The sequence below is a fragment of the Bufo bufo genome, chromosome 2, assembly GCF_905171765.1.
Source record: "Bufo bufo chromosome 2, aBufBuf1.1, whole genome shotgun sequence".
Taxonomy (NCBI): Eukaryota; Metazoa; Chordata; class Amphibia; order Anura; family Bufonidae; genus Bufo; species Bufo bufo.
In genome coordinates, this window is record NC_053390.1 from 236,672,504 (window position 1) to 236,685,225 (window position 12,722).

Genomic DNA, 12,722 nt, shown 5'->3' on the forward strand with positions numbered 1-12,722 from the left:
GGGGAGCAGTATACTTACAGTCCATGCGGCTCCAGGGGCGCTCCAGAATGATGTCAGAGTGCCCCATGCGCATGCATGACGTGATCCATGCGACACATCATCCATGAGCGTGGGGCGCCCTGACGTCCCTCTGGAGCGCCCGGGGAGCCGCACGGACGGTAAGTATACTGCTCCCCCGCTCCCCACTACACTTTACCATGGCTGCCAGGACTTTAGCGTCTTGGCAGCCATGGTAACCATTCAGAAAAAGCTAAACGTCGGATCCGGCAATACGCCGAAACGACGTTTAGCTTAAGGCCGGATCCGGATTAAGGCCTTTCAATGGGCATTAATTCTGGATCCGGCCTTGCGGCAAGTGTTCAGGATTTTTGGCCGGAGCAAAAAGCGCAGCATGCTGCAGTATTTTCTCCGGCCAAAAAACGTTCCGGTCCGGAACTGAAGACATCCTGATGCATCCTGAACGGATTTCTCTCCATTCAGAATGCATTAGGATAAAACTGATCAGGATTCTTCCGGCATAGAGCCCCGACGACGGAACTCTATGCCGGAAGAAAAGAACGCAAGTGTGAAAGAGCCCTAACATAGCCAAGACAGATCTGTCATGAACTCCACTTAAAGTCAATGGGAGACGGATCTGTTTTCTGTTGTGCCAGATTGTGTCAGAAAAAACGGATCCGTCTCCATTGACTTACATTCTGTGCCAGGACGGATCCGTTTGGCTCAGTTTTGTCAAGCGGATAGCAAAATGCTGCAAGCAGCGTTTTGGTGTCCGCTTACAGAGCGGAATGAAGGCAAACTGATGCATTCTGAGCGGATCCATTCAGAATGCATTAGGGCAAAACTGATCAGTTTTGGACCGCTTGTGAGAGCCCATGACGGATCTCAAAAACGGAAAGCCGAAACGCCAGTGTGAAAGTAGCCTTATTTAAAAGCAGTGTTGGACCGACAAAGTCATAATGGGACATTTGTTTTGTTTAATCCATCTGATGTGGCGGTGATTGAAAATGACACAAGGAGGTTTTTTAAACGTCACCTCATTGACAGCTCAAATTGCCAAAGACTAAGTTAATCCCGTTAAATTTATTTTGAAATGTTATTCCTGCTAGTATATGTGAAACTGTTCAAGTTTGTTTTAAATTTTTCCCTAAGTGCAGGATGCATCAGCTGTTTAGCAGAGCCAGGGCCGACAACCGGGGCTGAGCAAATTAACAATAACCACGTGTTGTAAGACACAGCTTTTGGTGGCCTGCCTGCCACCCAACAAGAAAAGACTTCAACCAACCGTCTGCCATGCTGAAGAAGGCCTTGCTGCTCGCACTACTGTTGTCCGGGGTTAGACCACAAACGTAATCGTTCTCTCAAGACTTCCTGCAGTACACCAACCAACCAGCAGGGCTGATGATCTTATACAATGACCCGCAAACCAGTGAAGGGAGGAGCTCCCAGTGTCACAAATCCTCCCACAGACCAGGTTCTGAACTGTTCTACAACCACTGAAAAAAAGCTCTGAAACCTGCATTTAGGATTGTGATTAAATTTGTAATCCCCTCATACATCAACACAGAAGGAGGAGGGGGTAAGAGACTGAATACCCCTGCAATCCTCTCATACATCAACACGGAGGAAGGTGGGGTAAGAGACTGTGCTAGGCAAAGTCACAAACACTGGACTTTAAGTAAGAGCGGTTAAAAACCAGGTTCAAAATTATGGTGGGTGGGGAAGGGGACAGGCCGACATTTAGGTGTAGAAAATGGTCTAACTGTAAGACAGCTTGGAAGCTGTCTTACATTTAGGACTGGAGCTGGATGCGCCGAAGTTATGGAGAAATCAAAGATTTATGAAAAATTTGAAAAAATTTGCAATTGTCTAAATTTGAATTTCTCAGCTTCTAAAACAGATAGTGATACCTCACCAAATAGTTATTAATTAACATTCACCATGTCTACTTTATGCTGGCATAATTTTGCAAATGTCAGTTTATTTTTTTAGGAAATTAGAAGGCTTAGAATTTTAAAGACCAGTTCAGGTTTGAAGTGACTTTGAGGGGCTTACATAATAGAAACCACACAAAAATGACCCCATTCTGGAAACTAAACCCCTCAAATTGAGGCATAGTGATTTCTACCGCACTGGTCAACAACTTCAGGGGCTCTGAAGTCAACTAAAATAGAAACTCCCAAGAAGAAACCAAGGGACGTTGTAAGCATTTTGCAAAATTAATGCACAGCAAAGTGAAAATTACAATTTTTACACAGATATGCCATTTCACTACCCAATATTTTGTGTCCAGTGTGTGCCAGCGTAAAAAGTCAGCCATCTTATTATTATGCTGGTTTTAGAAACACCCTACATGTGGCCCTATTTTTTTGCTTGAATATATGATAGGGCTCAGGAGTATAAGAGCACCATGTGCATTTTGAAAATAATAAAATGTAGCCTTCTGAGGATAGGTAATCAATATTAAAATGTCAGAAAACCCTTTTAAATAAATTTCACTGAATAAAATACCGGTCCTCACTCTTGCAATGCCTTGCTCCCCTTCCCTGTCATCCTGCCGGTTACTTGAACCCAGCTCATGTAGTTGAATGCTGCATGATGACAGGTTGGTTAGTGCATTCCAGCTCACTGGCTGTCCAGCTCTTCTACACTAGTCCTTCAGCTGATACTCTTTCCAGATCCTTTGATCCACCAGTCTCCACTTAGACACGAACTTACATGATTGAACCAATTTGCATCCTAGCAGCAATTAATACTTCCTCTGAAAGTGTCCAAAGGGACAATTTGACTCCTACTTTCCGGCCATTCCATCTCTATACTCATTCTCATTTTCCCGATGTAAGATCGCAAACTGGCCATATAATCCATTGAGAGAACTCCTGAGCACACACTTAATGTAAAGGACCACAGAAGGCGTCCTCTTCATACAGTACACGGCTGGGATGTGAAGCACAGCCAGGGAATATGCAAAATACTGGTCTGAAATCAGCAGGACTAAGAAACACTTTAATGATCTCTGTGCCAAGGTTTTAACAGAGTAAATGCTCTATATGTGTTTTGTATAAGTTCTAGTATATATAGTAGTTCTACTGTGCATTCTTCATATTGCCTTAAGCAATGCTTGGTGGTTCTTCAATTATGAAAAACATAATATTAGCCATGCCCATGCCAATAGGGTGCTGGGGGGAGATAAAGCCCCAGGTGCCATCATTGGTGGGAAAGTACAGCACAAGAGTGTATAGGTATAGGGATGCAGTCCCTTCATGTGGGCCATGGAATGTTCTTCCCACCTTTGGGGGGGCCTTGGGTCTTGTTAGGTGCCCATGTAATTGATTTACCCCTGTGATGAGCTGCAAGTCACACAGCAACTAGTACAGTAGGAAAAGGATGTGCTCGGAGTCTGGCATACAAGCAAGCCTTAATAAAATAGCCAATACACAATTACATGCCCCAGAATTATGGAAAAATTGCCAGTATTGCAACTACACCACGTTGAACAACACTGAGGTATTATAAGTTGGACTGTGTAATGTTTAAAACCGTGCCTCTCTCGTGAGACAAATACACTGCGTTAACCTGCTATTCCACAGCACCCATGGCAAGTTGTTTACACCTAAACTGCACGGGACATATAATGTACATGCACCTAGTTGGGGGATCAAGTACACAGTATAGGTACAGGTGTACTGTCACAACAGTGAAAAACACTGGTTAAGAGTTTGATAAATCTGTCCAGTACAGGTGGCTCAAATGCATCAATAAACATACCCTAATGTGAATGCCAATTAATCCTGGTTTCGACCTGCAAAAAAAAAAAATCAGCCTCCATATAATATTTTTTTTGTAATCCTAGAATAATCCACAAATAATTCATTATAAATAGAATCTGATGAGCACATTCTGACCAGCATCCTGTTTCCATCCCTATCTGTCTACAGTGGGTTCAGTGGGATCTAAAATGAAGAACAAAACACATGTGCTACTTAGAAGTCATTTTTTAAATATGTATGGACCATTAGATTTCTTATCATTGAATTCATCATAATTTGAAGGATGACATTTTATCTCCTTCAATTATCTATTTAATGGATGGCAATTATAAATCCATCAGACCAGGGGACTCCAGTATTTGCTCCTATAACTTCTCTGAATCCAGAGCAATGCATTACAAATCTCTTTGCTGATATTATTTCCTTCTTTGTAAATCTGTCTATTTTTTCAGGCTCCACTTAGTCTAGTGGAAGAGTCTAGTCATTGATGCCAATGTTTAGACATTGGCATCACCATTCATCCACAATAAAAGCAATAGTGATGTTATAACTTTGACACTTTCCTTTTGCATATTTCCACTTATTCAAGATATCAACTCCCCCCCCCCCAGTAATCACAAAAACAGGGTCCCTATGTCCGTTGTGCACATGAGTGAGCACAAGTCCATTCACTTTTATGGGGCTGCCGGAGATAGCCAATCAAGGGTGGACTGGGAACTTAAAGTAGCCCCATATTGTGGACGAATCCAAATTGACAGAAGGTGGAGCTACACTAGTAGGCAGGGACACAAAGAAGTAGGAAGGGCCAGCGATACCTTAGTCCAGCACAAAATACCACCCCAGAAGAACCAAACACCACAGTCAGGGCCGGCGTCATAACCCGGCATCCCCGGGCAAGTGCCGGGGCCCAATGCTCCTGGGGGGGCCCACTGAGCTGCTATGAGCACTTCCATCAATACAGATGGGAGCTCTCACTGCTGTCATTTCACATACGCAGTACCCCTCTGGTGGGCCCTCTGAGCTGCAGAGACTCAGGACACGCCCCCTCTACACAGGACACACGCTGCCTGAGGAGACTGGAGAGAGACCGCAGGGCTGGAGTTGGAGCAGAGCAGTGTGAACACAGTCTGTGAGTGAGTCTGCACTGTGACTGTCTCTTCTCTGTGGGATAGAAGGAAAGGGGGGGGAATCTTCGATCTGCTGCTTCATTCTATTTAGTGGTTTTACTGCCTCATTAAGCAGTTTTCCTCCATGACACCTGCCCCCCCCCCCCCCCATATACTGTCCTATATCACCCTTATGGAGCCCCTGCTGTCTCCTTTCCTCCCTCATGTATCCAGAGCTCCTGTCCCACCCTCCTATCTCCTATTGCTGCCCTGCACAGACCTCCTGCCACTACTTGTATGAATCCCCCTCAGAGCCCCTTCCACCTACTTGCTGTGTCCACCCCTCCTGTCCATCCAGGGCCCCGGGCCCCTGTCTCACTCCTCTCATTATGGTGGCATCTGAACCGCATTCACCATAAGGACCTTCTAACGTCACAGGGTCATGTGACTGTGCCCCCCACCCCGTACTGTGCCCCTTTATACCCTGCATTGTGCCCTCCTACCACACCCTGTGCAGTGCCCCCAGTCATTCCCTGTACTGTGCCCTCTACCCTTTTATCCGGTCACTGTATGGCGGTGTTATCACTATATGGCGGTGTTATCACTATATGGCGGTGGTATCCAATAACTGCATGGCCATAACTGTATCCCCTTCCCTGCCCACACCACTTTTTTTAGACCTGGCATGAGCGGGAAAAGATACAGATTGCGGTGTTAAGGACCTTTGCGCCACATCTGTGTCAGAAATACGCCTAATATAGACGTATTTCTATATAATAAATGACCCCCTAATTGTATTATTATTCGGGGGTAGGGCTAATATCTTTATATTATATAGATTCTAGTGTATTATACTGTGCACTGTATTTCCCAGTAGAAAATGATCCTTGGGAAGCACAGTCCTCACCCCTGACCACCAGGACCAGGTAGCGCTCTGTCAGTACATGGCGGCCTCCCCTTTCCGCCTCCCTGCTCCGCTGTGTACTGGTGCTTAGGGTACTTTCACACTTGCGTTTTTCTTTTCCGGCATAGAGTTCCGTCACAGGGGCTCTATACCGGAAAATAACTGATCAGGTATGTCCCCATGCATTCTGAATGGAGATTAATCCGTTCAGTTTGCATCAGGATGTCTTCAGTTCAGTCGTTTTGACTGATCAGGCAAAAGAGAAAACCGTAGCATGCTACGGTTTTATCTCCGGCTAAAAAAAAAACTGAAGACCTGAATGCCGGCATTTTTTCCCATAGGAATGTATTAGTGCCGGATCCATCCTTCCGGTATGTGCATGCGCAGACTGAAAAAAAGGTGAAAAAATAAATGCCGGATCCGTTTTTGCCGGATCACACCGGAAAGACGGATCCGGCATTTCAATGCATTTTTTCGACTGATCAGGCATTTTTAAGACTGATCAGGATCCTGATCAGTCTTAGGGCTCTTTCACACTTGCGTTATTGTCTTCCGGCATAGAGTTCCGTCGTCGGGGCTCTATGCCGGAAGAATCCTGATCAGGATTATCCTAATGCATTCTGAATGGAGAGAAATCCGTTCAGGATGCATCAGGATGTCTTCAGTTCCGGAACGGAACGTTTTTTGGCCGGAGAAAATACCGCAGCATGCTGCGCTTTTTGCTCCGGCCAAAAATCCGGAACACTTGCCGCAAGGCCGGATCCGGAATTAATGCCCATTGAAAGGCATTGATCCGGATCCGGCCTTAAGCTAAACGTCGTTTCGGCGCATTGCCGGAGCCGACATTTAGCTTTTTCAGAGTGGTTACCATGGCTGCCGGGACGCTAAAGTCCTGACAGCCATGGTAAGTGTAGTGGGGAGCGGGGGAGCAGTGTACTTACCGTCCGTGCGGCTCCCCGGGCGCTCCAGAGTGACGTCAGGGCGCCCCAAGCGCATGGATCACGTGATCACATGGATCACGTCATCCATGCGCATGGGGCGCTCTGACGTCATTCTGGAGCGCCCCGGGAGCCGCACGGACTGTAAGTATACTGCTCCCCCGCTCCCCGCTCCTACTATGGCAACCAGGACTTTAATAGCGTCCTGGGTGCCATAGTAACACTGAACGCATTTGGAAGACGGTTCCGTCTTCAAATGCTTTCAGTACACTTGCGTTTTTCCGGATCCGGCGTGTAATTCCGGCAAGTGGAGTACACGCCGGATCCGGACAACGCAAGTGTGAAAGAGGCCTTACTAATGCCATCAGTTAGCATACATTTTGCCTGATCCGGCAGGCAGTTCCGGCGACGGAACTGCTTGCCGGATCTCTCTGCCGCAAGTGTGAAAGTAGCCTTATTCTGACACTAGGGCTGGGTTCACATCCTATTTTTTTCATCCATTTAATGTATACCAAAAATGTCTGCGTTAACAGATGCCTCAGACTGATGCCGTACAGTGGCGTCCGTTCACCATACAGTTCCATGGTAGAAAAAACATATACGTTGACGTCTGCATTTTTTACTTGACTCTGCAGGATACAAAAACGTGGAGTGCTGCACATTTGTATACATCAAACCGATAGGAAAAACGTAATGTGAACACACATTGGGGGGGAGGGGGGCGTACTAAATTTCGCTGTGGGGCCCAGTCAGTTCTAGCTACATCACTGCACATCTCCTTCTCTCCTCCAGGCCCGGCTCACTGCTGCAGCGGGCCGCCGTAGAGAAGGAGCGCAGGGAGCTGCGGTTAGTGAATGACAGGACCACCAGCTCCCCTGCAATGATAGGTATGTGAGGCGGCCACTGGGGGGTCATTCATCACACTGTGAGGGCCCCTTACACAGTATAATGACTCCCAGTGCCCCCCATTTAGTATAATGATCCCCATTGACCCTCCATTTAGCATAATGATCACCAGAGCCCCCATTAAATATAATAACCCCTTGTGCCCCCTCCATACAGTATAACCCCCAGTGTGGGGGCGACTGGGGGTCATTATTCTGAATGGAGGGTCACTGTGGGGTCATTATACTGTGAGGGCCCTTTACATAGTATAATGACCCCCAGTGTCCCCCATTTAGTATAATGATCACCAATGACCCTACATTCAGTATAATCACCCCCAGAGCCCCCTCCATACAGTGTTCCACAGTGTGGGGGCTACTGGGGGTCATTATTCTAAATGGGGGCGACTGGGGGTTATTATTCTGAATGCAGGGCCACAGGTGGTCATTATACAGTGGGGGGGGGGATTGGGGGTTCATTATACTGTGTGAAGGGCCACTAGTAGTCATTATACTGTATAGGGGCCACTGGGGGTCATTATACCGTGTAGGAGCCACAGGGGGACATGTCAATGTAAAAAAATGCCTCATGGGGGCCCACTGGGATTTATCGCCCAAGGGCCCACATGAACCTGGAGCCGGCCCATGACCACAGTGCAGCACAAAATATAGTGCAGCACAAAATACTGCCACTCCCGCTGCAGTATTTAAAGGGATATTGCAGTGTCAGAAGTTATCCCCTATTCACAGGATAGGGGATAACTATTAGATCGGTGGGAGTCCTATCCTTCCTGGAAGAAGTCTCCCTGGATAGGATTGTTTAATTATCGATGGGCAGTCGGTGCTACTGCTTTTGTTATTGCATTGTGCATTATCTACAAGATGCTTTAATGGCCGTCTTGTGGCGGGCAGTTCGGCCTTTGGGTGTTCCCTCCTCGATGACTCCACTTTCTCCTTGCAGATGCTACATGCGAGTGATGCTGCTGCATCTGCACAGTCATGTGGGGAGGACGGGATTGATTTAAACCATGACAGCGTCCTATTCCTTGTGGCTCTGCCACGGTCGGCTGCTCTCCTGGTCAAGGTGAGATTTCATAGATCTCCTATGATGACTGAACTGGTCTCTGTAGTGCCGGTATCTTGTGCCCCATTCTGCTTTGCTCTGGTCAGCATGAGTTGTAGTATTGTCATGGTGAAGGCCAGGTGTACTAATCGGTATATGTATTCTTTGTCTAGCCTTTCAATCGGGGTCTTTGAGTTCCACAGTAGTTCTTATGCTTGTTAGTCCTGGTATAAGATGGTGCTTTTCAGACATTATTACAGACTGCAAATTAAAATCCTAGGGCAGGCAGAATAGCTCTATAACAGTTTTTATTCTGCTCTATTATAGATGTATCAGAGCTCTGGAGATAGAGACTCATCGAGTAGAACATCTTCTGGAAAACAGAAACATATATCCTCCAGATTATGTAACTCCCCCAGATGGGAGAGAATGTTATACAGGTGAAACTCGAAAAATTTGAATATCGTGCAAAAGTCCATTTATTTCAGTAATGCAAATTAAAAGGAATTGCATTAATGCAGCTTAAAATTAGAATTTTGTGAAAAGGTTCAATATTCTAGGCTCAAAGTGTCACACTCTAGTCAGCTAATAATCCATATCCCCTAAGCAAAGGGGTACCTGCAGCGTACTCAAGTTGTGTGCAATAGGTGTTTCTGGGTGATGTAGTGCAATATACACTAACCTGGTACAGCTGACTCTCTGCAAGGGCAGGTATAGGTAGAAATAGTTCGTGACGCCAGTGCCAAGTAAACGGTGGCACGCCGTTTGCGGATGCAGGAATAAATTGAGGAAACGTAGTATTAAAACAGAACTCCAACTTTAGTAGTTTTCAAGCAGAGACAATATTGGAATCGCAGTTCCTTGGCATACAGTCGATTTTGCAATTCGGTCGATGCAGGCAATTCAGTTACAGCAAGGTGATTACAGAGTGTTGAACACAGGACTTGCAGCACAGGAGCTTGCACTCTAATTCTGTCTGATCCTGGAATATAGCATATCTTCACCAAGGCCCATTAACCTAGTTCTGGCTTTATATCCTTGGTTATAGCTTTAATAAGTACCTCCTCTGTCTTTCTGAGTACCTCTTGCTTTCCTGATCTTTGCCTCTGTCTCTCTCAGCTTCTGGAAACTTCCTCAGGCTCTTGAGCTAACATATTCCTGTTTCTGCATATGGGAATTCAGGAGGGAATCTTCTCCTGGACAGCAGGCTTCAGGCCTGGACTTGTCTCAGACATGGTCTAATCTCCAACTGTAGATTACAGACACTAGACTCCGTCTCCCTTGCACTTCCCTGACTGGGCCTTATATAAACTAGGGCTCCCTAGCTCCCTCTATTGACTAGAAGCTGGAACGACACCCCTAGCAGGCCTGTACATGCAAGTTTCAGTAACAGGAAAATACATACATTACATGACATTTTATAAAACTGACATATAACAACTTCCCCATAAGTAGGAGGGACGACAGCACACCAAGTGACACTTTGGTAGTGACGGGTATTACAGTTCCCGTACACTACATACCTCAAAATCGTGACTTTGGGGTTTTATAAATTATAAGCCATAATCATCCAAATTATAACAAATAAAGGCTTGAAATATCTCACTTTGCATGTAATGAGTCTATCTCATATGTTAGTTTCACCTTTTAAGGGCTCTTTCACACCTGCGTTCTTTTCTTCCGGCATAGAGTTCCGTCGTCGGGGCTCTATGCCGGAAGAATCCTGATCAGGATTATCCCCATGCATTCTGAATGGAGTGAAATCCGTTCAGGATGCATCAGGATGTCTTCAGTTCCGGAACGGAACGTTTTTTTTGGCCGGAGAAAATACCGCAGCATGCTGCGCTTTTTGCTCTGGCCAAAAATCCGGAACACTTGCCGCAAGGCCGGATCCGGAATTAATGCCCATTGAAAGGCATTGATTCGGATCCGGCCTTCGGCGCATTGCCGGAGCCGACATTTAGCTTTTTCTGAATGGTTACCATGGCTGCCGGGACGCTAAGTCCTGGCAGCCATGGTAAGTGTAGTGGGGAGCGGGGGAGCAGTATACTTACCGTCCGTGCGGCTCCCGGGGCGCTCCAGAGTGACGTCAGGGCGCCCCACGCTCATGGATGACGTGTCGCATGAATCACGTCATCCATGCGCATGGGGCGCTCTGACGTCATTCTGGAGCGCCCGGGAGCCGCATGGACTGTAAGTATACCGCTCCCCCGATCCCCGCTCCTACTATGGCAACCAGGACTTTAATAGCGTCCTGGATGCCATAGTAACACTGAAAGCATTTTGAAGACGGTTCCGTCTTCAAATGCTTTCAGTACACTTGCGTTTTTCCCTATCCGGAGTGTAATTCCGGCAAGTGGAGTACAGCCGATCCGGACAACGCAAGTGTGAAAGAGCCCTAAGTTGCATTACCGAAATAAATAAACATTGCAGGATATTCAAATTTTTCGAGTTTCACCTGTATATCTGCTCGGACTACAGGGCTTAAAAACCTTTCCAGTGGAAGATCAACCCTATCCAATAAGGATGTGTTATTATGGATGAAGGAGTTTGTACATTACGCTTTTGCACGGTTTAAACAGTCTGTTATAAAAGATAAAAACGACATAAGAGAGGTGTCAAACAAAGAGGTGATTCAAGCAATGTACAGAAATTATCATTATTCATCTCCTAGAGAATCTGAGGTGGTCAATGAAAATAGCCTTATAAATGAAATTGAGTGGTCTGAGTTCATCCGAAGTCTATTCGCATAAAACTTTGTTGTAATACTGAACCTGAGTTCGGTATCAAGGTTTTTTACAGTAATAATTAATTCACAAAGTTATTACACAAAGTCTCGCAAGACTTTGCGAAGTAATAACTTCAGCTCATCGGAGCCAATACATTCTAATACTGTACGGAGCTCCCACTCCGTACAGTATTACAACAAAGTTTTATGCTTATCGACTTCAGATGAAGCAGCCGAAGTCGATTCGCTCATCCCTAGTCTGAGTATGAAGAAAGTCATCAGGAATTAAATTTCTCTTACAGATGTCTAAACTGTTTAAAGCTTTAGGCCGTAGTCCAAGAGAAAGTTGTAGATTAAAGGTATATCTAAGAAGTCTAGTGCATTTAAAGCAGGAAAACGCCAAATAAAAGATTTCAAACCATTTTTGTGATGGACCAGGAGGAGGAGAAGCAATGGGGAGACCCTCCAAAGGTTGATGTTCCTATTGCTAAGCTTTTTAAGTGTATGATTTAGTGAAGGCGGCTCAAATTTTACTGACCCCATTGCTCATAGAATAGATAATGCATTACACAGACATTATCTTTCAGCTTCAGCCCAAGCCAAATCAGGGCTGTCCTCTTATATTTTCACAAAGGTGGTTGCAGCAGTAGTGGTAGGTCTGAAAGAATATGGAAAAAACTATAATTCCATACCTAGACAACTGGCTGGTGAAGGCTGGTGGTGCTGAAAATTCTCGAAAAAAACACACCTGCAGATATTTTCAGCAGGCTACAGTCTCTAGAATGTATTATCAAATGGGAGAAATTAAATATCACACCAGCCCAACAGAAGCAATTTCTGGCATTCATCTAGGACACCAGATCAATGACCATCTATCTTCCTCCAGAGAGACTAAGCATTCTTCACCAGGAGGTAAAAATTATGAGGCAGCCCAAATCAGGATCTCTTTGTCAGATGATGAAGGCATGGGGGCTGATGACAGTGGCCAGCCAGACGGTACAGTGGATGAGATGGCATATGAGAACACTGCAGTGGGGAATACTGCAGAAATGGAATTGAGACTTCAGTACTCTGGACAAAGTAACAATAATCCCCAGAGAGACGAGAGACTCCCTGAGGTGGTGGCTCGACTTTAAGAATGACAAAGAGATTAATGTCTTTAAATCTTAGAGAAATGAGGGTAGTTTACAAAGTCCTGTTGCATTTTCACCTCTCGGTTTAAGGAATAGCCATTAAAGGGTTTCTGTCACCAGAATTAACCCTATTAAACTGGCTGACATTAGCGATGTGCTAATGTCAGCAGACCCTAACTAGCATATTCTTATGCTTATG